This window comes from Carica papaya, chromosome 3, assembly GCF_054855325.1.
Source record: "Carica papaya isolate Zhongbai chromosome 3, ASM5485532v1, whole genome shotgun sequence".
NCBI classification, from domain to species: domain Eukaryota; kingdom Viridiplantae; phylum Streptophyta; class Magnoliopsida; order Brassicales; family Caricaceae; genus Carica; species Carica papaya.
The window spans coordinates 23,568,550-23,590,923 of NC_142311.1; the positions used below are offsets into that span (position 1 = coordinate 23,568,550).

General features: G+C 44.8%; 1 non-coding gene and 29 pseudogenes across 1 annotated transcript; all 30 read left to right on the forward strand.

The window, feature by feature from the left end:
- Positions 1-185: 185 nt before the first annotated feature.
- Positions 186-303, forward strand: LOC148267035 (5S ribosomal RNA; annotated as a pseudogene).
- Positions 304-651: 348 nt separating this feature from the next.
- LOC148267036 (5S ribosomal RNA) lies at positions 652-770 on the forward strand (annotated as a pseudogene).
- Positions 771-1,545: 775 nt separating this feature from the next.
- On the forward strand, positions 1,546-1,671 carry LOC148267037 (5S ribosomal RNA; annotated as a pseudogene).
- A 344-nt stretch (positions 1,672-2,015) lies between these two features.
- Positions 2,016-2,134, forward strand: LOC148267038 (5S ribosomal RNA; annotated as a pseudogene).
- Positions 2,135-2,765: 631 nt separating this feature from the next.
- LOC148267039 (5S ribosomal RNA) lies at positions 2,766-2,884 on the forward strand (annotated as a pseudogene).
- Positions 2,885-3,414: 530 nt separating this feature from the next.
- LOC148267040 (5S ribosomal RNA) lies at positions 3,415-3,533 on the forward strand (annotated as a pseudogene).
- Positions 3,534-3,731: 198 nt separating this feature from the next.
- LOC148267041 (5S ribosomal RNA) lies at positions 3,732-3,850 on the forward strand (annotated as a pseudogene).
- A 206-nt stretch (positions 3,851-4,056) lies between these two features.
- LOC148267042 (5S ribosomal RNA) lies at positions 4,057-4,175 on the forward strand. The gene has a single exon (XR_015818161.1). It is a non-coding gene; the product is annotated as a 5S ribosomal RNA (ribosomal RNA).
- Positions 4,176-4,374: 199 nt separating this feature from the next.
- LOC148267043 (5S ribosomal RNA) lies at positions 4,375-4,493 on the forward strand (annotated as a pseudogene).
- A 206-nt stretch (positions 4,494-4,699) lies between these two features.
- LOC148267044 (5S ribosomal RNA) lies at positions 4,700-4,818 on the forward strand (annotated as a pseudogene).
- A 206-nt stretch (positions 4,819-5,024) lies between these two features.
- On the forward strand, positions 5,025-5,142 carry LOC148267045 (5S ribosomal RNA; annotated as a pseudogene).
- Positions 5,143-7,233: 2,091 nt separating this feature from the next.
- LOC148267046 (5S ribosomal RNA) lies at positions 7,234-7,352 on the forward strand (annotated as a pseudogene).
- A 911-nt stretch (positions 7,353-8,263) lies between these two features.
- On the forward strand, positions 8,264-8,382 carry LOC148267047 (5S ribosomal RNA; annotated as a pseudogene).
- A 530-nt stretch (positions 8,383-8,912) lies between these two features.
- On the forward strand, positions 8,913-9,031 carry LOC148267048 (5S ribosomal RNA; annotated as a pseudogene).
- Positions 9,032-9,883: 852 nt separating this feature from the next.
- On the forward strand, positions 9,884-10,002 carry LOC148267049 (5S ribosomal RNA; annotated as a pseudogene).
- A 205-nt stretch (positions 10,003-10,207) lies between these two features.
- LOC148267050 (5S ribosomal RNA) lies at positions 10,208-10,326 on the forward strand (annotated as a pseudogene).
- A 206-nt stretch (positions 10,327-10,532) lies between these two features.
- LOC148267051 (5S ribosomal RNA) lies at positions 10,533-10,651 on the forward strand (annotated as a pseudogene).
- Positions 10,652-10,888: 237 nt separating this feature from the next.
- LOC148267052 (5S ribosomal RNA) lies at positions 10,889-11,007 on the forward strand (annotated as a pseudogene).
- Positions 11,008-11,212: 205 nt separating this feature from the next.
- On the forward strand, positions 11,213-11,331 carry LOC148267053 (5S ribosomal RNA; annotated as a pseudogene).
- Positions 11,332-13,119: 1,788 nt separating this feature from the next.
- LOC148267054 (5S ribosomal RNA) lies at positions 13,120-13,237 on the forward strand (annotated as a pseudogene).
- Positions 13,238-16,305: 3,068 nt separating this feature from the next.
- LOC148267055 (5S ribosomal RNA) lies at positions 16,306-16,424 on the forward strand (annotated as a pseudogene).
- Positions 16,425-17,673: 1,249 nt separating this feature from the next.
- LOC148267056 (5S ribosomal RNA) lies at positions 17,674-17,792 on the forward strand (annotated as a pseudogene).
- Positions 17,793-17,982: 190 nt separating this feature from the next.
- LOC148267057 (5S ribosomal RNA) lies at positions 17,983-18,101 on the forward strand (annotated as a pseudogene).
- A 203-nt stretch (positions 18,102-18,304) lies between these two features.
- On the forward strand, positions 18,305-18,423 carry LOC148267058 (5S ribosomal RNA; annotated as a pseudogene).
- A 206-nt stretch (positions 18,424-18,629) lies between these two features.
- Positions 18,630-18,748, forward strand: LOC148267059 (5S ribosomal RNA; annotated as a pseudogene).
- A 721-nt stretch (positions 18,749-19,469) lies between these two features.
- LOC148267060 (5S ribosomal RNA) lies at positions 19,470-19,588 on the forward strand (annotated as a pseudogene).
- A 206-nt stretch (positions 19,589-19,794) lies between these two features.
- LOC148267061 (5S ribosomal RNA) lies at positions 19,795-19,913 on the forward strand (annotated as a pseudogene).
- A 531-nt stretch (positions 19,914-20,444) lies between these two features.
- Positions 20,445-20,563, forward strand: LOC148267062 (5S ribosomal RNA; annotated as a pseudogene).
- A 212-nt stretch (positions 20,564-20,775) lies between these two features.
- LOC148267063 (5S ribosomal RNA) lies at positions 20,776-20,894 on the forward strand (annotated as a pseudogene).
- Positions 20,895-21,099: 205 nt separating this feature from the next.
- Positions 21,100-21,218, forward strand: LOC148267064 (5S ribosomal RNA; annotated as a pseudogene).
- Positions 21,219-22,374: the final 1,156 nt, after the last annotated feature.

Below are 22,374 nucleotides of genomic sequence, written 5' to 3' on the forward strand. Positions count from 1 at the left end.
TAGTAGAACAACAAAAAAGGAGGTGCGGCTGGTGTTCCGTTCATATAGACATGAGTCGAGGCGCTGAGGCATTTCACTTGATATTAGAACTAGAAGCAGAGGTGTGTTGCGCGAACAGCAAAACAAATGACGGGAAGGGAGAGGGAAGGAGAAGGGATATATGTCTTTGCGGCACAAATTAGAAGGGTTGCGATCATACCAGCACTAGTTCACGGAATCCATCAGAACTCTACAGTTAAGCGTGCTTGGGCGAGAGTAGTTCTACGATGGGTGACCTTTTAGGAAGCACTCGTGTTGCACCCTTTTTTTTCCAGACGAGGCGTTAAATGTTACGCAGGACTGGAGCGACAATCTGCCTGTTCATTCGCAAACGTGAGTCACAGTGCTAGGGCATTTTGCTTAATACTTTTTGTGCATTCAATTAAAGCCCATCAAGTGATGAGAGTGTCATTGCGAGCATCTTAAATAGTAGAACAACAAAAAATGTGGTGCGGCGGGGGATCCATTCATATAGGCATCAGTCGAGGTGGCAAGGCATTTCGCTCGATATTAGAACTAGAAGCAAAGGTGAGTTGTGCGCACAGCGAAACAAATGATGAGAAGGGAGAGGGAAGGAGAAGTGGTATATGTCTTTCCGGTGCAAATTAGAAGGGGTGCGATCATAACAGTACTAGTTCACTGGATCCCATCAGAACTCTGCAGTCAAGCGTGCTTGGGCGAGAGTAGTACTAGGATGGGTGACCTCTTGGGAAGTACTCGTGTTGCACCCTTTTTTTGGTAGACGGGGCATTAAATATTACGCGGGACCAGAGCACAGTACGGCAGTTCATTCACAAACGTGAGTCACGGTGCCAGGACATTTTGCTTTTTTGTGCATTCAATTAAAGCCCATCACGTGTTGAGAATGTCATTGCGAGCATCTTACATAGTAGAACAATGAAAAAGGAGGTGCGGCGGGTGTTTCATATAGACATGAGTCGAGGCGCCGGGGCATTTCGCTCGATATTAGAACTAGAAGCAGAGGTGAGTTGTGCGCACAGCGAAATAAATGATGGGAAGGGATAGGGAAGGGGAAGGGGTATATGTATTTGCGACGCAAACCAAAACGATTGCAATCATACCAACACTAGTTCACCAGATCACATCAGAACTCCGCAGTCAAGCATTCTTGTGCGAGAGTAGTACTAGGATGCGTGACCTTCTGGGAAGTTCTCGTATTGCACCCTTCTTTCTACAGATGGGGTGTTAAATGTTACGCGAGACCAGAGCGATGGTCTGCCAAGGCATTTTGCTTAATATTTTTTGCACATTCAATCAAAACCAATAACGTGATAAGAATGTCATTACGAGCACCTTACATAATATAACAACAAAAAACGAGGTGCGGTGGGGCGATCCATTCATATGGGCATGAGTTGAGGCACCGGGGTATTTCGCTTAATATTATAACTAGAAGAAGAGGTGAGGTGCGCGCACAGCGAATCAAATGACGGAAGGGGAGAGGGAAGGAGAAGGGGCATATGTATTTGCAGCGCAAACAAGAAAGGGTGTGATCATACCAGCACTAGTTCACCAGATCCCATAAGAACTCTACAGTTATGCGTGCTTGGGCGAGAGTAGTACTAGGATGGGTTACCTCCTGGGAAGCTCTCGACTCTCGTGTTGCATTCTTCTTTTTTCAGACTGGGCATTAAACATTACGCGGGACTGGAGCGACGGTCCAACAGTTTATTCACAAATGTGAGTCACGGCGCCGGGGCATTTTGTTTAATATTTTTTGCACATTCAATTAAAGCCCATCACGTGATAAGAGTGTCTGCGAGCATATTACATAGTAGAACAACAAAAAATGAGGTGCGGCGCTATCCGTTCATATGGGCATGAGTCGAGGAGCTGGGGTATTTCACTTGATATTATAATTAAATGGAAAGGTGAGGTGCACGCACAACGAAACAAATGACAGGAGGGGAGAGGGAAGGAGAATGGGTATATGTACTTGCGGCGCAAACTAGAACGGGTGCGATTATACCAGCACTAGTTCAGCGGATCCATCCTGAACTCCGTAGTTAAGCGTGCTTGGGCGAGAGTAGTACTAGGATGGGTGATCTCCTGGGAAGTTCTCGTGCTGCTCCCTTCTTTCTGCAGATGGGACGTTAAACATTAAATTGGACCGTAGCGATGGTCCGTCGGTTCATTTGTAAATGTGAGCGGTACCAGAGCATTTTTCGTAATATTTTTTAACATTCAATTAAAGCCCATCACGTGATGAGAGAGTCATTATGAGCATCTTAAATAGTACAACAAAAAAAAAACGAGAAGCGGCGGGCGATCCATTCATGTTAGAAGGAGAATGAGAGATGCAGTGTGCACGCACAAGGAAACAAATGACTGGAAGGGGAGGGAAGGAGAAGGAGTGTATGTATTTGCAGCGCATAATGAAACAAGTGCTATTATACCATCACTAATTCACCAAATCCCATCAGAACTCCGCAGTTAAATGTGCTTGGGCGAGTGTAGTACTAGGAGTGGTGACCTCTTGGGAAGTCTTCGTGTTGCACCTATTTTTTCGGATGGAGCATTCGATGTTACGCGCAACTAGAATTATAGTCCGCTGGATTATTCGCAAATGTGAGTTAAGGCGCCGGGGTATTTTACTTGATATTAGAAAGAAAAGCAGAGGTGCAGTGTGCACCCACAAGGAAACAAATGACGGGAGGGGGGAGGGAAGGAGAAGGAGCATCTGTATTTGCAACGTGGAATGAAACAAGTCCGATCATTCGAGCACTAATTCACCGGATCCCATCAGAACTCCGCAGTTAAGTGTGCTTGGGAGAGAGTAGTACTAGGATGGTTGACCTTCTGGGAAGTACTCGTGTTGCACCCATTTTTTGCAGATGGGTCATTCGACGTTGCGCGTGACTTGAACTATGGTCCGCTTGTTTATTCGCAAATGTGAGTCACGACACTGGGATATTTTACTTGATATTAGAAAGGGAAGCAGAGGTGCAGTGTGCACGCCTAAGGAAACAAATGATAGGAGGGAGGAGAGAAGGAGAAGGAATGTATTTATTTGCAGCGCGGAATGAAATAAGTCCGATCATACAAGCACTAATTCACCGGATGCCATCAGAACTCTGCAGTTAAGCGTGCTTGGGCGAGAGTAGTACTAGGATGGGTTACCTATTAGGAAGTACTCTTGTTGCACCCATTTTTTTACAGATAGGTCGTTCGACGTTACACGCGATTGGAACTATAGTCCACTGATTTATTCGTAAATGTGAGTCACGGCTCTGAGACATTTTACTTGATATTAGAACGAGAAGGAGAAGTGCAGTGTGCACGCACAAGGAAATAAATGACGGGAGGGGGGAGGGAAGGAGAAGGAGTGTATGTATTTGCAGCGCGGAATGAAATAGGTGCAATTATACCAGCACTAATGCACCGGATCCCATCAGAACTCCGGAGTTAAGTGTGCTTGGGCGAGAGTAGTACTAGGATGGGTGACCTCCTAGGAAGTCCTCGTGTTTCACCAATTTTTTTGCAGATGGGTCGTTTAATGTTACGCGCGACTGGAACTATGTCTGCTAGTTTATTCACAAATGTGAGTCACAGCCCCGAGGCATTTTAATTGATATTAGAACGAGACTGAGAGATGTAGTGTCCACGCAAAAAGAAACAAATGACAGGAGAGGGAGGGAAGGAGTGTCTGTATTTACAGCGCAGAATAAAACAAGTGCGATCATACTAGGATTAATACACCGGATCCCATCAGAACTCCGCAGTTAAGTGTGTTTACGCGAGAGTAATACTAGGATGGGTGACCTCCTGGGAAGTGCTCGTGTTGCACTCATTTTTTTATAGATAGGTCGTTCAACGTTACGCGCGACTGGAACTATGGTCTGTTGGTTTATTTGTAAATGTGAGTCACGGCGCCGAGACATTTTACTTGATATTAGAACGAGAAGGAGAAGTGCAGTGTGCACGCACAAGGAAATAAATGACGGGAGAGGGGAGGGAAGGAGAAGGAGTGTATGTAGTTGCAGCGCAGAATGAAACAGGTGCAATTATACCAGCACTAATGCACCGGATCCCATCAGAACTCCGGAGTTAAGTGTGCTTGGGCGAGAGTAGTACTAGGATGGGTGACCTCCTAGGAAGTCCTCGTGTTGCACCAATTTTTTTGCAGATGAGTCGTTTAACGTTACGCGCGACTGGAACTATGGTCTGCTAGTTTATTCACAAATGTGAGTCACAGCCCCGAGGTATTTTACTTGATATTAGAACGAGAATGAGAGATGTAGTGTCCACACAGAAGGAAATAAATGACAGGAGGGGGAGGGAAGGAGTGTATGTATTTACAGCGCATAATAAAACAGGTGCGATCATACTAGGAATAATACACCGGATCCCATCAGAACTCTGCAGTTAAGTATGTTTATGCGAGAGTAATACTAGGATGGGTGACCTCCTGGGAAGTACTTGTGTTGCACCCATTTTTTTATAGATAAGTCGTTCAACGTTACGCGCGACTGGAACTATGGTCCTCTGGTTTATTTGTAAATGTGAGTCACGGCGCCAAGGCATTTTACTTGATATTAGAACGAGAAGGAGAGGTGCAGTGTGCATGCACAAGCAAACAAATGACGGGAGGGGGGAGGGAAGGAGAAGGAGCGTATGTATTTGCTGTACAGAATTAAACAGGTGTGAACATACTAGCACTAATGCACCGGATCCCATCAGAACTCCGTATTTAAGTGTGTTTGGGTGAGAGTAGTACTAGGATGGGTGACCTCCTGGGAAGTCCGCATGTTACACCAATTTTTTTGCAGATGGGTCGTTCGACGTTACGCGTGACTTGAATTATGGTCCGCTGGTTTATTCGCAAATGTGAGTCACGGCGTCGGGGCTGTTTACTTGATATTAGAATGAGAATGAGAGGTGCAGTATGCATGCACATGGAAACAAATGATGAGAGGGGGGAGAGAAGGAAAAGGAGTGTATGCATTTGCAGCGCGGAATAAAACAAGTGCGATCATGCCAGCACTAATGCACCGGATCCCATTAGAATTCCGTAGTTAACTGTTCTTGGGCGAGAGTAGTACTAGGATGGGTGACTCCTGTGAAGTTCTCATGTTGCACCCGTCTTTTTTTTAATATTTTTCGTGCATCTATTTATAGTCTACCATGTGATAAGAGTGTCATTACGAGCATCGTAAATAATAGAACAAGTAAAACAGAGGTGCGGTAGGCGGTCCGTTCATCTGGGCGTGAGTCGAGGAAACGACGCATTTTGTTTAATATTACAACTAGAAGTAGAGGTGTGGTGTCCACATAGAGCGAAATAAATGATGGGAGGGGGGAGGAAAAGAGAAGGGGTATATGTATTTGAAGTGAGGAATAGGACGTGTGGGATCATACTAGCATTAATGCATCGTATCCCATCATAATTTGCAGTTAAGCGTGTTTTGGCGAGAATAGTACTAGGATGAGTGACCTCCTAGGAAGTGCTTGTGTTGCACCCGTCTTTTTGCGGACAAGGCATCAAACATTATGCGCGACCGGAGCCATAGTCCGCTGGTTCATTTGTCGGCGTGAGTCACCGCGCTGGGGCATTTTGCTTACTTTTTTGTGTGCAGTCATTTATAGTCCACCACGTGATAAGAGAGTCATTACGAGCATCTTACATAGTAGAACAAGAAAAAAAAAGGTGTGGCGGGTGGTCCTCTAATCTGGGCAAGTCGACGCGCTGGGGCATTTTACTTGATATTAGAACTAGTAACAAAGATGCAGTGTGCTCGCACAGCGAAAAAAATGATGGGAGAGGGGAGGAAAGGAGAAGGGGTATATGTATTTGCAATGCAGAATGGAAGGGGTGCGATCATACCAGCACTAATTCACCGGATCCCATCGAACTATGCAGTTAAGCATGCTTGGGCAAGAGTACTACTAGGATTGGTAACCTCTTGAGAAGTCCTTGTGTTGCACTGTCTTTTTGCAAATGGGGCGTAAAATGATACATGTGATCAGAGCCACAATCCGCTGGTGTGAGTTGTGTCGCCGGAAAATTTTGCTTACAAATTTTTCGTACATTCATTTATAGTCTACCACGTGATAAAAGTGTCATTACAAGCATCTTACATAGTAGAATAAAGAAAAATAAGGTACGACGGGTGGTCCTTTCTTTTGGCATGAGTCGAGGTGTCGGGGCATTTCGCTTGATATTAGAACTATAAACAGAGGTGCGTTGTGCACGCACAATGAAAAAAATGACGGGTGGGGGGAGGGAAGGATAAGGGGTATATGTATTTGCAGCGCGAAATGGAAGGGGTGCAATCATACTAGCATTAATACACTAGATCCCATCTAACTCCGTAGTTAAGCGTGCTTGGACGAGAGTAGTACTAGGATGGGTTACCACTTGGGAAGTCCTCTTGTTTCACCCGTCTTTTTGCAGACGGGGCGTCAAACGTTACGTTCGATCGGAGCCACAGTCCGCCGGCATGAGTAGCGACGTTGAAACATTTTGCTTAATATTTTACATGCATTTATTTGTAGTCCACCACGTGATAAGAGTCTCATTACGAGAGTCTTACATAGTAGAACAACGAAAAAAGAGGCATAGTGGGCCTCTGTTCTTCTGGGCGTGAGTCGAAGCGACATGGCATTTTGCTCTATATTAGAACTAGAAGTAGAGATGCGATATGCCCGCACAGCAAAATAAATGATGGGAGGGGGGAGGGAAGTATAAGGGCTCTATGTATTTGTAGTGGGGAATTGGACAGTTGCGATCATACAAACACTAATACACAGGATCCCATTATAACTTTGTAGTCAAGCGTGCTTGGGCGAGATTAGTTCTAGGATGGGTGACCTCCTGGAAAGTCCTCGTGTTGAACCCGTCTTTTTGTAGACGGTGTGTAAAACGTTAAGTTCGATGGGAGCCATAGTCTACCGGTGTGAATCCCAGGGCCTAAAAATTTTGCTTAATATTTTTCGTGCATTCATTTATAGTCCACCACGTGATAAGAGTGTCATTACGAGTATCTTACATAGTATAACAATGAAAAACAAGGTACGGTGAGTGATCCATTCATCTAGGCGAGAGTCGAGGTGCCAGTATTTCGCTTGATATTAGAACGAAAAGAGAGTGCAATGTGCATGCAAAAAGAAACAAATGACGGGAGGGGGGAGAGAAAGAGAAGGAGTGTATGCATTTGCAGCGCAGAATAAAACAGGTGCGGTCATACCAGCACTAATCCACCAGATCCCATCAGAACTCCGCAGTTAAGTGTGCTTGGGTGAGAGTTGTACTCAGATGGGTGACCTCCTGGGAAGTACTCGTGTTGCACCCATTTTTTTGCAGGTGGGTCATTCGACATTACACGCGACTGGAACTATAGTCCGCTGGTTTATTCACAAATGTGAGTCACGGTGTCGGGGTATTTTAGTTGATATTACAACGAGAAGGAGAGATACAGTGTGCATGCACAAGAAAACAAATGACGGGAGGGGGTAAGGAAAGAGAAGCAATGTATGTATTTGCATCGCGGAATGAAACAGGTGCGATCATGCCAGCACTAATGCACCAGATCCCATTAGAAGTCTATAATTAAATGTTCTTGGGCGAGAGTAGTACTAGGATGGGTGACCTCTTGGAAAGTCCTCTTGTTGCACCCATATTTTTTTTAATATTTTTCGTGCATCCATTTATACTCCACTACATGATAAAAGTTTCATTAAGAGCATCGTAAATAATAGAACAAGCAAAACAGAGGTGCGGCAGGTGGTCCGTTCATCTGGGAGTAAGTCGAGGCAACGAGGCATTTTGCTTAATATTACAACTAGAAGTAGATGTACGGTGTCTACAAAGTGCAAAACAAATGATGGGAGGGGGGAGGGAAAGAGATGGGGTATATGTATTTCAAGTGAGGAATAAGACAGGTGGGATCATACTAGCACTAATGCATCGTATCCCATCATAATATGCAGTTAAGCATGTTTGGGCGAGAGTAGTACTAGGATGGGTGACCTCCTTGGAAGTCCTCATGTTGCACACATTTTTTTTGCAGATGGGTCGTTCGACGTTACACGTGACTGGAACTATGGTCTGCTAGTTTATTCGTAAATATGAGTCACGGTGTCGGGGTATTTTACTTGATATTAGAACGAGAAGGAGAGGTGCAGTGTGCACGCACAAGGAAACAAATAACAGGAGGGGGACGGAAGGAGAAAGAGTCTATGTATTTGTAGAGCGAAATAAAATAGGTGTTGTCATACCAGCACTAATGCACCAGATCCCATCAGAACTCCGCAATTAAGTGTGCTTGGGTGAGAGTTGTACTCGGATGGGTGACCTCCTAGGAAGTACTTATGTTGCACCCATTTTTTTGTAGATGGGTCGTTCGACGTTACGTACGACTGGAACTATGATCCGCTGGTTTATTCACAAATGTGAGTCACAGCGCCGGTGCATTTTAGTTGATATTACAACGAGAAGGAGAGGTGCAGTGTACACGCATAAGGAAATAAATGACAGGAGGGGGGAAGGAAGGAGAAGGAGTGTATGTATTTGCAGCACAGAATAAAACAGGTGCGATCATACTAGGACTAATGCACCGGATCCAATCAAAACTTCGCAGTTAAGTGTGTTTTGGCGAGAGTTGTACTAGGATGGGTGACCTCTTGGGAAGTACTCGTGTTGTAGTCATTGTTTTGCAGATAGGTTGTTCGACGTTACGTGGGACTAGAACTATGGTCCTTAGGTACATACACAAATGTTAGTCACGAGGCGAGGCATTTTACTTGATATTAGAACAAGAATGAGAGGTGCAGTGTGCACGCATAAGGAAATAAATGACGGGAGGGGGGAAGGAATGAGAAGGAGTGTATGTATTTGCAGCACGAAATGAAACAGGTGCTATCATACCAACACTAATGCACCGGATCCAATCAGAACTCCGCATTTAAGTGAGCTTGGGCGAGAGTAGTATTAGGATGGGTGACCTCCTAGGAAGTACTCGTGTTGCACCCTTTTTTTTGCAGATGGGTGGCTCGACATTATGTACGACTGGAACTTTGGTCCACTAGTTTATTCGCAAATGTGAGTCACGGCGCTGGGGCATTTTACTTGATATTAGAAGGAGAATGAGAGGTGCATTGTGCACGCACAAGGAAACAAATGACGGGATGATGGAAGGAAGGAGAAGGAGTGTATGTATTTGCAACGCAGAATGAAACAGGTGCCATTATACCATTACTAATTAACCGGATTCAAACAGAACTCCGTAGTTAAATGTGCTTGGGCGAGTGTAGTACTAGGTGTGGTGACCTCTTGGGAAGTTCTCGTGTTGCACCCATTTTTTTACAGATTGGTCGTTCGACATCACATGGGACTGGAACTATGGTCTTGGTTTATTCGCAAATGTGAGTCACGGTGCCGAGACATTTTACTTGATATTAGAACGAGAAGGAAAGGTGCAATCTGCATGCACAAGGAAAAAAATGATGGGAGGGGGGAAGGAAGGATAAGGAGTGTATGTATTTACAGTGCAGAATAAAACAGGTGCGATTATACCAGTACTAATGCACCGCACCCATCAGAAATACGCATTTAATAAGCTTGGGCAAGAGTTCTACTAGGATGGGTGACCTCTTGGGAAGTACTCGTGTTACACCCATTTTCTTGCAGATGGGTCGTTCAACGTTACGCGCGACTGGAACTATGGTCCGCTGGTTTATTCGCAAATGTTAGTCATGGCCACGGGACATTTTACTTGATATTAGAACGAGAAAAAGAGGAATAGTGTGCACGCACAAGGAAAGAAATTATGGGAGTAGGGAGGGAAGGAGAAGGAGTGTATGTATTTACAATATGAAAGCAAACAGTTGCGATCATACCAGCACTAATGCACCGGATCCCATCAGAACTCCGCAGTTAAGTGTGCTTGGGCGAGAGTAGTATTAAGATGGTTGACCTCCTGGGAAGTCCTCGTGTTGCACCCATTTTTTTATAGATGGGTCTTTCGACGTTACGCGCGACTGAAACTATGGTCCGCTGGTTTATTCACAAATGTAATTCACAACACTGGGGTATTTTACTTGATATTAGAATGAGAAGCAGACGTGCAGTGTGCACGCACAGGGAAACAAATGAGGTGAGGGGGTGGAAAGAAGAAGAAGTGTATATATTTACAGCGCGGGATAAAACAGGTGCGATCATACGAGTACTAATGCACCGGATCCTATCAGAACTCCGTACTTATGTGTGCTTGGGCGAGAGTATTACTAGGATGGGTGACCTCCTGAGAAGAACTCGTGTTGCACTAATTTTTTTACAGATGGGTCGTTCTATGTCACGCGCGACTAGAACTATGGTCCGCTAGTTTATTTGCAAATGTGAGTCATGGCGCCAAGGCATTTTACTTGATATTTGAACGACAAGGAGAGGTGCAGTGTGCATGCACAAGGAAACAAATGAGGGGAGGGGGGAGGGAAGGAGAAGGAGTGTATGTATTTGCAGCGTGAAATGAAACAAGTGCGATCATACCAGCACTAATGCACCGGATCCCATCAGAACTCTACAGTTAAGTGTTTTTGGGCAAGAATAGTACTAGTATGGGTGACCTCCTAGGAAGTCCTTGTGTTGCACCCGTCTCTTTCTTAATATTTTTCGTGCATCCATTTATAGTCCACCACATGATAAGAGTGTCATTACGAGCATCGTAAATAATAGAACAAGCAAAACGGAGGTGTGGCAGGCAGTCCATTCATCTGGGCGTGAGTTAAGGCAACGAGAAGGAGAGGTGCAGTGTGCACGCATAAGTAAACAAATAACGAGAGAGGGAAGGGAAGGAGAAGGAGTGTATGTATTTGCAGTGCGAAATGAAACAAGTGCGATCATACTAGCACTAATGCACCGGGTACCATTAGAACTCCGCAGTTAAGTGTGTTTGGGCGGGAGTAGTACTAGGATGGGTGACATCTTGGGAAGTCTTTGTGTTGCACCCATTTTTTTACAGATGAGTCATTCGACATTATGCGCCAATGGAACTATGGTCCACTGGTTTATTCACAAATGCGAGTCACGATCCAAGGGCATTTACTTGATAATAGAATGAGAAAGAGAGGTGCAGTGTGCACGCACAAGGAAACAAATGACGGAAGGGGGGAGGGAAGGAGAAGGAGTGTATGAATTTGCAGTGCAGAAGCAAACGGGTGTTATCAAACCAGCACTAATGCCCCGAATCCCATCAGAACTCCATAGTTAAGTGTTCTTGGGCGAGAGTAGTACTAAGATGGGTGATCTCCTAGGAAGTCCTCGTGTTGCACCTATTTTTTTGCAGATGGGTCGTTCGATGTTACACGCGACTGGAACTATGCTCTGCTGGTTTATTCGCGAATGTGAGTCACGGTGCTGGGGTATTTTACTTGATATTAGAACGAGAAGTAGAGGTGCAGTGTGCACGCATAAGGAAACAAATGACGAGAGGGGGGAGGGAAGGAGAAGGAGTGTATGTATTTGTAGCGCAGAATAAAACAGGTGCCACTATACCATCACTAATTCATCGGATCCCATCAGAACTCCACAGTTAAATGTGCTTGGGCGAGTGTAGTACTAGGAGTTATGACCTCCTGAGAAGTCCTCGTGTTGTAGCCATTTTTTTGCACATGGGTTGTTCGATGTTACCCGCGACTGTAACTATGGTCCACTTGTTTATTCGCATATTGTGAGTCATGGCACTGGGGCATTTTACTTGATATTAGAAGGAGAAGAAGATGTGCAGTGTGCACGCACAAGAAAACAAATGACGGGAGGGGGGAGGGAAGGAGAAGGAGTGTATGTATTTGCAGTGCGGAATGAAACAGATGCCATTAATCATCACTAATTCACCGGATCCCATCATAACTTCGTAGTTAAATGTGCTTGGGCGAGTGTAGTACTTAGAGTGGTGACCTCTTGGGAAGTCTTTGTGTTTCACCTATTTTTTTCAGATGGGGCGTTTGACGTTACGCACGACTGGAACTATTGTCCGCTGGTTTATTCGCAAATGTGAGTCATGGTGCCGAGTCATTTTACTTGATATTAGAACGAGAAAGAGAGGTGCAGTGTGCACGCACAAGGAATCAAATGACGGGAGGGTGGAAGGAAGGAGAAGGAGTGTATGTATTTACAGCGCGGAATGAAACAGGTGATGCAAGCACTAATGTACCGGATCCCATCAGAACTCCACAGTTAAGTGTGTTTGGGCGAGGGTAGTACTAGGATGGGTGACCTCTTAGGAAGTACTTGTGTTGCACCCATTTTTTTGCAGATTTATCGTTGGACGTTACGCGCGACTGGAACTATGGTCTGCTAGTTTATTCGCAAATAAGAGTCACGGCATCGAGGCATTTTACTTAATATTAGAAGGAGAATGAGAGGTGTAGTGTGCACACATAAGGAAACAAATGGGGGGAGGGGGGAGGGAAGGAGAAGGAGTGTATGTATTTGCAGCGCGAAATGAAACAGGTGCGATCATATCATCACTAATGCATCTGATGCCATTAGAACTCCGCAGTTAAGTGTGCTCGGGCGAGAGTCATACAAGAATAGGTGACCTCCTAGGAAGTCTTCGTGTTGCACCCGTCTTTTTCTTAATATTTTTCGTGCATCCATTTATAGTTCACCACATGATAAGAGTGTCATTACGAGCATTATAAATAATAGAACAAGCAAAATAGAGGTACAGCAGCGGTCCGTTCATCTAGGCGTGAGTCAAGGCAACACGGCATTTTGCTTCATATTTCAACTATAAGTAGAGGTGTGGTTTCCACATAGAGCGAAACAAATGAAGGGAGGGGGGAGGGAAAGAGAAGGGGTATATGTATTTTGCTTACTATTTTTTCGTGCATTCATTTATAGTCGACCACGAGTGTCATTACAAGCATCTTACATAGTAGAATAAAGAAAAATGAGGTACGGTGGGTGGTCCTTTCTTCTAGCGTGAGTCGATGTGTCGGGGCATTTCTCTTGATATTAAAACTATAAACAAAGGTGCGGTGTGTGCGCATAGTGAAAAAAATGACGGGTGGGGGGAGGGAAGGAGAAGGGGTATATGTATTTGCATCGCAGAATGGAAGGGGTGCAATCATACTAGCATTAATACACCGGATCTCATCGAACTCCGTAGTTAAGCGTGCTTGGACGAGAGTAGTACTAGGATGGGTGACCTCCTGGAAAGTTTTCTTGTTGCACCCATCTTTTTACAGACGGGGCGTCAAATGTTAGGCGCGATCGGAGCCACAATCCGCCGGCATGAGTAGCGACGCTGAAACATTTTGTTTAATATTTTACGTGAATTTATTTGTAGCCACCACGTGAAAAGAGTCTCATTACGAGAGTCTTACATAGTAGAACAACAAAAAAAGAGTCGCAGCGGGCCTTCATTCTTCTGGGCGTGAGTCAAAGCGACATGGCATTTTGCTCTATATTAGAACTAGAAGCAGAGATGCGATATGCCCGCACAGTGAAATAAATGATGGGAGGGGAGAGGGAAGGAGAAGGGCTATATATATTTGCAGTGGGGAATGGGATAGTTGCGATCATACAAACACTAATGTACAGGATCCCATCAGAACTCTATAGTCAAGCGTGCTTGGGCAAGATTAGTTCTAGGATGGATGACCTCTTGGAAAGTCCTCGAGTTGAACCCATCTTTTTGTAGATGGGGTGTTAAATGTTAAGTGTGATCGGAGCCACAGTTTGCCAGTGTGAGTCGTGGGGCCTGAAAATTTTGCTTAATATTTTTCATGCATTCATTTATAGTCCACCATGTGATAAGAGTGTCATTACGAGTATCTTACATAGTATAACAATGAAAAATGAGGTACAGCGGGCGATCCATTCATCTGGGCGTGAGTCGAGGTGCCAGGGTATTTCACTTGATATTAGAACTAGAAATAGAGGTGGGGTGTGTGCGCACAACGAAACAAATGACGGGAAGGGGAAGGGAAGGAGAAGAGCTATATGTACTTGCAACGTGGAATGGAAGGGGTGCGATCATACCTGCACTAATGCATTGGATCCCATCGAATTTCGTAGTTAAGTGTGCTTGGGCGGAAGTAGTACTAGGATGGCTGACCTCCTGGAAAGTTCTCATGTTCCACTCTTTTTTTTGCTGACGGGACGTTAAACATTATGCAAGATCAAAGCCATTGTCCCTCGGAGTGAGTCGCAACACCAAGACATTTTTCTTAATATTTTTCGTGCATTCATTTATAGTTCGCCACGTGATAAGAGTGTCATTATGAGCATCTTACATAGTAAAATAATGAAAAATGAGGTGCAGGGGGTTGTCCGTTCATCTGGGCGTGAGTTGAGGCACTAGAGCATTTTGTTATATATTAGAACTATAGACAGAGGTACAGTGTTCGCGCATAGCGAAACAAATAATAGGGAGAAGGGAAGGAGAAGGGGTATATGTATTTGTAGCGCAAAATAGAAGAGGTGCGATCATACTAGCACTAATGCACCAGATCCCATCGAACTCCGTAGTTGGGCGTGCTTTGGCGAGAGCAGTACTAAGATGGGTGATCTTTTAGGAAGTCCTCGTGTTGCGCCCATCTTTTTAGTGATGGGTTGTTAAACGTTTTGTGCAATAGGAGCCAGAATCCGCCGGCATGAGTCGTGGCACTAGGATATTTTTTTTAATTTTTTCATGCATTCATTTATAGTCCACCACATGATAAGAGTGTCATTATGAGCATTTTACATAGTAGAACAATGAAAAACGAGGTACGACAGGCGGTCCGTTTATCTAGGCTGAGTCGAGGTGTCCGGACATTTCGCTTGATATTAGAACTAGAAATAGAGGTGTAGTGTGCATGCACAACGAAATAAATGACGGGAGAGGAGAGGGAAGGATAAGGGGTATATGTATTTGCAGCATGAAATAGAAGGGATGCGATCATACCAACATTAATGCATTGGATCCTGTCAAACACCGCAGTTAAGCATGCTTTTGTGAAAGTAGTATTAGGATAGGTGACCTCCTGTGAAGTCCTCGTGTTCCACCCGTCTTTTTAGGGATGGGGCATTAAATGTTATGCGTGACCGGAGCGACAGTCCACCAGTGTGAGTCGCGGCATTGGGACATTTTACTTATTATTTTTCATGCATTCATTTATAGTCCATCACGAGATAAGAATGTCATTACAATTATCTTACAAAGTAGAACAATGAAAATAGAGTTGTGGCGGGCGGTCTATTCATCTGGGAATGAGTCGAGATGCCTTGGCATTTCGCTTGATATTAGAACTAGAAACAGAGATGCGGTGTGCGCGGACAACAAAATAAATGATGAGAGGGGAGAGGGAAGGAGAAGTGGTATATGTATTTGCAGAGCGGAATGAAAGGGGTGCGATCATACCAGCACGAATGCATCATATCCCATCAAACTTTGTAGTTAATCGCCATTGCGCGAGAGTAATACTAAGATGGGTGATCTCTTAGGAAGTTCTTATGTTGCACCCTTCTTTTTGCAGATCGGACGTTAAATGTTACGCAGGACTAGAGCGACAGTCGTCGGTTAATTCGCAAACGTGAGTTACGGCACCGGAGCATTTTGTTTAATATTATTCGTACATTCAATTATAGCCCACCACATGATAATATTATTATAACGAGCATCTTATATAGTAGAACAACAAAGAGGAGGTGTGGCAGGTGTTCCTTTCATATAGACATGAGTCGAGGCGCTGAGGCATTTCGCTCGATATTAGAACTAGAAGCAGAGGTGCGTTGCGTGCACAAGGGAGAGGGAAGGAGAAGGGATATATGTCTTTGCGGCGCAAATTAGAAGGGTTGCGATCATACCAGCACTAGTTCACAGGATCCATAAGAACTCTGCAGTTAAGTGTGTTTGGGCAAGAGTAGTTCTACGATGGGTGACCTCTTGGGAAGCACTCGTGTTGCACCCTTTTCTTTTCAGACGAGGTGTTAAATGTTACGCGGGACTGGAGCGACGGTCTGCCTGTTCATTCGCAAACGTGAGTCATGGTGCCAGGGCATTTTGCTTAATACTTTTCGTGCATTCAATTAAAGCTCATCACGTGATGAGAGTGTCATTGCGAGCATCTTAAATAGTAGAACAACGAAAAATGTGGTGTGGTGGTAGATCCGTTCATATGGGCATCAGTCGAGGTGGTAGGGCATTTTGCTCAATATTAGAACTAGAAGCAGAGGTGAGTTGCGCGCACAGTGAAACAAATGATGAGAAGGGAGAGGGAAGGAGAAGTGGTATATGTCTTTGCGGCGCAAATTAGAAGGGGTGCGATCATAACAGCACTAGTTCACCGGATCCCATCAAAACTCAACAGTCAAGCGTGCTTGGGCGAGAGTAGTACTAGTATGGGTGACCTCTTGGGAAATACTCGTGTTGCAACCCTTTTTTTGTATACGGGGCATTAAATATTACGCGAGACCAGAGCGACGGTCCGGTAGTTCATTCACAAACGTGAGTCACGGTGCTAGGACATTTTGCTTAATATTTTTTGTGCATTCAATTAAAGCCCATCATGTGTTGAGAGTGTCATTGCGAGCATCTTATATAGTAGAACAATGAAAAAGGAAGTGCGACGGGTGTTTCATTTAGACATGAGTCGAGGCGCCGGGGCATATCACTTGATACTAGAACTAGAAGCAGAGGTGAGTTGCACGCACAGCGAAATAAATGATGGGAAGGGAGATGGAAGGAGAAGGGGTATATGTATTTGCAGTGCAAACCAAAACTATTGCGATCATACCAACACTAGTTCACCGGATCCCATCAGAACTCCGCAGTCAAGCGTTCTTGTGCGATAGTAGTACTAGGATGCGTGACCTTCTAGGAAGTTCTTGTATTGCACCCTTCTTTCTACAGATGGGGCGTTAAATGTTACGCGATACCGGAGCGACGTTCTGCCAGGGCATTTTGCTTAATATTTTTTGCACATTCAATTAAAACCAATCACATGATAAGAGTGTCATTGCGAGCACCTTACATACTCTATCAACAAAAAACGAGGTGCGGTGGGGCGATCCGTTCATATGGGCATAAGTTGAGGCGCCGGGATTTTGCTTAATATTAAAACTAGAAAAAGAGGTGAGGTCCGCGCACAGCGAATCAAATGACGGGAGGGAGAGGGAAGGAGAAGGGGCATATGTATTTTCGGTGCAAACAAGAAAGGGTGCGATCATACCAGCACTAGTTCACCGGATCCCATCAGAACTCTGCAGTTATGCATGTTTGGGTGAGAGTAGTACTAGGATGGGTTACCTCCTGGGAAGCTCTCGGCTCTCGTGTTGTATCCTTCTTTTTTCAAACAGGGCATTAAACATTGCCCGGAACCAGAGCGACAGTCCACCTGTTCATTCACAAACGTGAGTCACGACGCTGGCGCATTTTGATTAATGTTTTTTGCACATTCAATTAAAGCCCATCACGTGATAAGAGTGTCTGCGAGCATATTACATAGTAGAATAACAAAAAATGAGGAGCGGCGCTATCTGTTCATATGGGTATGAGTCGAGGCGTTGAGGTATTTCGCTTGATATTAGAATTAGATGCAGAGGTGACATGCGTGCACAGCGAAACAAATGATGAGAGGGGAGTGAGAAGGAGAAGGGGTATATGTACTTGTGGCGCAAACTAGAACGGGTACGATCATACCAGCACTAGTTCAGCGGATCCCATCTGAATTTCGTAGTTAAGCGTGCTTAGGCGAGAGTAGTACTAGGATGGGTGATCTCCTAGAAAGTTCTCGTGTTGCTCCCTTTTTTCTGCAGTACGCACGATTTTAATTATGGTCCGCTGGTTTATTCGCAAATGTGAGTCACGGCGCCGAGACATTTTACTTGATATTAAAATGAGAAGAGGAGGTGCAGTGTACACGCACAAGGAAACAAATAACAGGAAGGGGGAGGGAAGGAGAAGGAGTGTATGTATTTCCAGTGCGGAAGGAAACAGGTGCGATCATTCCAGCACTAATGCACCGGATCCCATCAGAACTCTGCATTTAAGTGTGCTTGGGCGAGAGTAATACTAGGATTGGTGACCTCCTGGGAAGTCCTCGTGTTGCACCCATTTTTTTACAGACGGGTCACTCGACATTACGTACGACTGAAACTATGGCCCGCTAGTTTATTTGCAAATGTGAGTCAAGGCACCGAGGTATTTTACCTGATATTAGAACAAGGAGAGGTCTAGTGTGCACGCACAAGGAAACATATTATGGAAGGGTGGAGGGAAGGAGAAGGTGTGTATGTATTTGCAGCGCGGAATGAAACAGGTGTGATCATACCAGCACTAATGCACCAGATCCCATCAGAACTCCGTAGTTATGTGTGCTTGCGCGAGAGTAGTACTAGAAAGGGTGACCTCTTGGGAAGTACTCGTGTTGCACCCATTTTTTTACAGATGGGTCGATCGATGTTACGCGTAACTTGAACTATCTTCTGCTGGTTTATTCACAAATATGAGTCACTGCACTGAGACATTTTACTTGATATTAGAACGAGAAGGAGAGGTGCAGTGTGCACTCATAAGGAAACAAATGGCGAGAGGGGGGAGGGAAGTGGAAGGAGTGTATGTATTTGAAGCGCAGAATGAAATAGGTGCGATCATACCAGCACTAATGCACCAGATCCCATCAAAACTCCGCAGTTAACTGTGCTTGGGCGAGTGTAGTACTAAGAGTGGTGACCTCCTTGGAAGTCCTCGTGTTGCACCTATTTTTTTTCAAATGGGGCATTCGACGTTACGCGCGACTGGAACTATGTTATGCTTGTTTATTCACAAATGTGAGTCAAGGCGCCGGGGTATTTTACTTGATATTAGAAAGAGAAGTAGAGCTGCAGTGTGCACGCACAAGGAAACAAATGACGGGAGGGAGGACGGAAGGAGAAGGAATGTATTTATTTGCAGTGCGGAATTAAATAGGTTCGATCATGCAAGCACTAATTCATCATATTCCATCAGAACTCTGCAAATGTGAGTCATGGTGCCGAGGCATTTTACTTGATATTAGAACGAGAATGAGAGGTGCAGTGTGCAAGCACAATGAAATAAATGACGGGAAGGGGGAGGGAAGGAGAAAGAGTGTATGTATTTATAGCGCGGAATGAAACAGGTGCAATCATACTAGCACTAATGCAACAAATCCCATCAGAACTCCGAAGTCAAGTGTGCTTGGACGAGAGTAGTACTAGTATGGGTGACCTCCTAGGAAGTCCTCATGTTGCAGCAATTTTTTTGCAAATGAGTCGTTCGACGTTACGCGCGACTGGAACTATGGTCCGCTGGTTTATTCACAAATGTGAGTTACGGCATCGAGGCATTTTACTTGATATTAGAACAAGAATTAGAGATGCAGTGTGCACGCAAAAGGAAATAAATGATGGGAGGGGGGAGGGAAGGAGGAGCAGTGTATGTATTTACAGCGCAGAATAAAACAGGTGCGATCATACTAAGAATAATACACCGGATCCCATCAGAACTCCGCAGTTAAGTGTGTTTAGGCTAGACTAGTAATAGAATGGGTGACCTCCTGGGAATTACTCGTATTGAACATATTTTTTCACAGATAGGTCGTTCAACATTACGCGCGACTGGAACTATGGTCCGCTGGTTTATTCATAAATGTGAGTCATGGTACCGAGGCATTTTACTTGATATTAGAATGAGAAAGAGAGGTGCAGTGTGCACGCACAAGGAAACAAATGACGGGAGGGGGGAGGGAAGGAGAAGGAGCATATGTATTTGCTGTGCGGAATGAAATAGGTGCGATCATATCAGCACTAATGCACCGGATCCCATCAGAACTCCGCATTTAAGTGTGTTTGGGCGAGAGTAGTACTAGGATGGGTGACCTCCTGGGAAGTCATCATGTTGCACCCATTTTTTTGCAGATGGGTCGCTCGATGTTACGCGCGACTAGAACTATGGTCCGCAGGTTTATTCGCAAATCTGAGTCAAGATACTGGAAAATTTTACTTGATATTAGAAGAAGAATGAGAGGTGTAGTGTGCCTGCACAAGAAAACAAATGACGGGAGGGGGGAGGGAAGGAGAAGGAGTGTATGTATTTGCTGTACGGAATGAAATAGGTTCGATCATTCCAGCACTAATTCACCAGATCCCATCAGAACTCCAAAGTTAAGTGTGCATGGTCGAGAGTGGTACTAGGATTGGTGACCTTCTGGGAAGTACTCGTGTTGCACCCATTTTTTTGCAGATGGGTCGTTCGACATTACGCGCGACTTTAATTATGGACTGCTGGTTTATTCACAAATGTGAGTCATAGCGCAAAGGCATTTTACTTGATATTAGAACGAGAAGGAGAGGTGCAGTGCGCACGCACAAGGAAATAAATGACGGGAAGGGAGAGGGAAGGAGAAGGAGTGTATGTATTTGCAGCGCGGAATGAAATCGGTGCAATCATACCAGCGCTAATGCGCTGGATCCCATCTAAACTCCGAAGTTAAGTGTGCTTGGGCGAGAGTAGTACTATGATGGGTGACCTCTTGGGAAGTCCTCGTGTTGCACTTATTTGTTTGCAAATGGGTCGTTCGACGTTACGGGCGATTGAAACTATGGTCCGCTGGTTTATTCGTAAATATGAGTTAGGGCGTCGAGGAATTTTACTTGATATTAGAAGGAGAAGGAGAATGAGAGGTACAGTGTGCACGCACAAGGAAATAAATGACGGAAGGGGGGAGGGAAGGAGAAAGAGTGTATGTATTTGCAGCGCATAATGAAACAGGTGCGATCATGCGAGCACTAATTTACTAGATCCCATCAGAACTCCATAGTTAAATGTGTTTGGGCGAGTGTAGTACTAGGAGTGGTGACCTCCTGAGAAGTCCTCGTGTTGCACCTATTTTTTTTAGATGGGCTGTTCGAAGTTACGCCCGACTGGAACTATGTTCCGCTGGTTTATTCACAAATGTGAGTTAAGGCACCGGGGTATTTTACTTGATATTAGAACGAAAAGCAGATGTGTTGTGTGCACGCACAAGGAAACAAATGACGGGAGGGGGGAGGGAAGGAAAATGAGTGTCTGTATTTGCATCGCGGAAAAAAACAGGTGCGATCATACTAGCACTAATGCATCAGATCCCATTAGAACTCCGCATTTAAGTGTGCTTAGGTGAGAGAAGTACTAGGATGGGTGACCTCTTGGGAAGTACTCGGGTTGCACCAATTTTTTTTGTAGATAGGTTGTTCGACGTTACGCGCGACTGGAACTATGATCCGCTGGCTTATTTACAAATGTGAGTCACGGTGTTGGAAATTTTACTTGATATTAAAAGGAGAATGAGAGGTGCAGTGCGCTTACAAAAGGAAACAAATGATGGGAGGGGGAGGGAAGGAGAAGGATTTTTTTGCAGATGGGTCGTTCGTTGTTACGTGCGACTGGAACTATGGTCCGCTAGTTTATTCGCAAATGTGAGTCACGGCGCTGAGAAATTTTATTTGATATTAGAACAAAAAGGAGAGGTGCAGTGTGCACGCACAAGGAAACAAATGACGGGATGGGGGAGGGAAAGAGAAGCAATGCATGTATTTGCATCGCAAAATGAAACAGTTGCGATCATGCCAGCAACGATGCACTGGATCCCATTAGAACTCCGTAGTTAAATGTTCTTGGGCGAAAGTAGTCCTAGGATGGGTGACCTCCTGGGAAGTCCGCTTGTTGCACCCGTATTTTTCTTAATATCTATCGTGCATCCATTTGAAGTCCACTACGTGATAAAAGTGTCATTACGAGCATCGTAAATAATGGAACAATCAAAACAGAGGTGCGGAGGGTGGTCCGTTCATCTAGGCATGAGTCGAGGCAACGGGGCATTTTACTTGATATTACAATTAGAAGTAGATGTCCGATGTCCACACAGCGCGAAACAAAGGATGGGAGGGGGGAGGGAAAGAGAGAGGGTATATGTATTTGAAGTGAGGAATAGGACGGGTGGGATCATATTAGCATTAATGCATCGTATCCCATCAAAATCTACAGTTAAGCTTGTTTGGGTGAGAGTAGTACTAGGATGGGTGACCTCCTAGGAAGTATTCGTGTTGCACCAATTTTTTTGCAGATGGGTTGTTCGACGTTACACATGACTGGAACAATGGTCTGCTGGTCTATAGGTAAATGTGAGTCACAGCGTTGGGGCATTTTACTTGATATTAGAACGAGAAGTAAAGGTGCATTGTGCACTCACAAGAAAAAAAATGACATGAGGAGGGAGGGAAGGAGAAGGAGTGTATGTATTTGCAGCATGGAATAAAAGATGTGCGATCATAGCAGCACTAATGCACCCGATCCCATCAAAACTCCGCATTTATGTGTGTTTGGGCGA